Source organism: Chrysemys picta, chromosome 10 (assembly GCF_011386835.1).
Source record: "Chrysemys picta bellii isolate R12L10 chromosome 10, ASM1138683v2, whole genome shotgun sequence".
Classification (NCBI taxonomy): domain Eukaryota; kingdom Metazoa; phylum Chordata; order Testudines; family Emydidae; genus Chrysemys; species Chrysemys picta.
Window position 1 is genome coordinate 38,536,422 of NC_088800.1, and position 1,934 is coordinate 38,538,355.

Here is a 1,934-nt window from a genome sequence, read left to right on the forward strand (position 1 = left end):
AGCAATTGTTTGCCTATGCTAAGATTTATCGCTTTCTTTTGTAGTAATGCTGTCAATTGTGTACCTCCCACCCATGGAAAATCTTATTTCCTGAAGGAAGCATTTTAGTAGCCTGTAACTTCTTGTGAAAAGATGCAATACTGTATAGGAAGCAGATGAAATATAGGTAGATTAGAATAAGCAGATGTGGAAATATTAAACCATTTCTCAAGTGCCTCCTGTTTTACGTGCACAGCGTTACAGAAGTATTAAGTTCTTGTTTTGGTTCACTTAAATGTTCGGGTAAGTGGACACTTAAAACACTGCAGCTGTGCTGATGCAGTGCTTAAGTGAAGAAACTCCTATGCCAACGGGAGAGCTTCTCCCATCAGCTTAGTTAATCCACCTCCCCAAGACGTGATAGCTGTGTTGATGGGAGAAGCTCTCCCATTGACATGACACTGTCTACACAGGGGATTAGGTCGATGTAACTGCATTGCTCAGTGTGGATTTTTCACACCCCTGAGCAACATAGTTACACCAATATAGGTCTGTAGTGTAGACCCGACCTTTATTTCCAGAAAGTAATATTGTACTATGGCTAACACATTTTCCCTTTCATCTGGATGTTGTCTTGGAGACCACCCTGGCAACAATCAGAGTCTTAGAGGCAATCCAAAGAAACTCCCCGCTTGTCTGCTGAGGAGCAAGCCAAATTCCAGCTGGACAACACTCTGGGTGGCACGTCGGAGGTGATCCATCGCAAGGCGCTGCAGAGGATATATGCTGACAAAACGGCCGACATCATAGACGGGCTGAGGAAAAATTCATTTGTTGCCGTTCCTATTGTGCTGAAATGGTACTTCCCAGGTTTCGGCATTATTACTTGTGTTTGAGTAAAACTCATCGTATGCTAGGCACTATCCAAACGTATAATACACACAGAGGCTCCAGTTGAGGAAAGCATACAGTCTGAGAAATGCAGATGCTTTTTATGTTCTAATAAGTGGTTGCGTTTCATAGTACCCAGCTACTATTGTGTCTAGTAAAGCCAAAACATCACTGGCCCTGCTGGCAGGATAAGGATTTTTTATTTTTCCTACCCAAGATAGGGCAGTCTTGAGTTCAAAAATCAAGCTGGGGTGGGGTTCTGTATTGTCAGTTTTGGACACAAATGAGTTTGATCCCATTATAAATCCCATCTGTGAAAGTGAAAAAGACTTTGAAGTGTAGAGTCTGTATTGGATTCAGGTTCCAACTCAAAAATTACTGTGTTCTACTGCCAGCCTCCTGATCAGAAAAAGGAAGTGAGTGCACAATATTGAGGGGGGGCCAGAGACCACTCTCTTGAATAATAGTTATAACGGGCAATTTCAACTCCCCACATATAAAATGTCAACCTCTGGAGAAGGTGAGGAGAAGGAGTTTTTCAATATTTTAAATGATTGCTTCTTGTAATAGCTAGTCTGTAGCTACACAAGAGGAGAGGTTATTGATTTAGCCCTGAATAACACTTAGATTCTGAATCAAGAAATAACTATGGTCAAACCATTGAGTGGTAGCGATCACAATATATATCAGTCCAGCATCCTTGGTGGAAGGGATCATACCAAAAATTAGTACTGTGATATGAGACGTAGGAAAGTGGAAGCTAAGTCAAAAGTTGGACACTTTTACAATCTTTAAAGCATAGGTTCCTGATCTATAGACTACAGGTCGTCAATGTGGTCTTGAATAGAAAGAGAGGTGGTTGACAGAATCTTCTTATACAGCCTCAATCTCTGCTATGAATTGAAGCAAATATGCCATTACTGTATATTGAAAAACTAACAAATCCCCCACCTAGCTGGAATTCTGTGTAGTGGTCACCCTATCTCAAGAAGGACATCTCAGTAATAAAGGACTCAGAAATGAGCATGGAGGGGAAGATGAGGCATGGGAAGACTGTGAGAAGT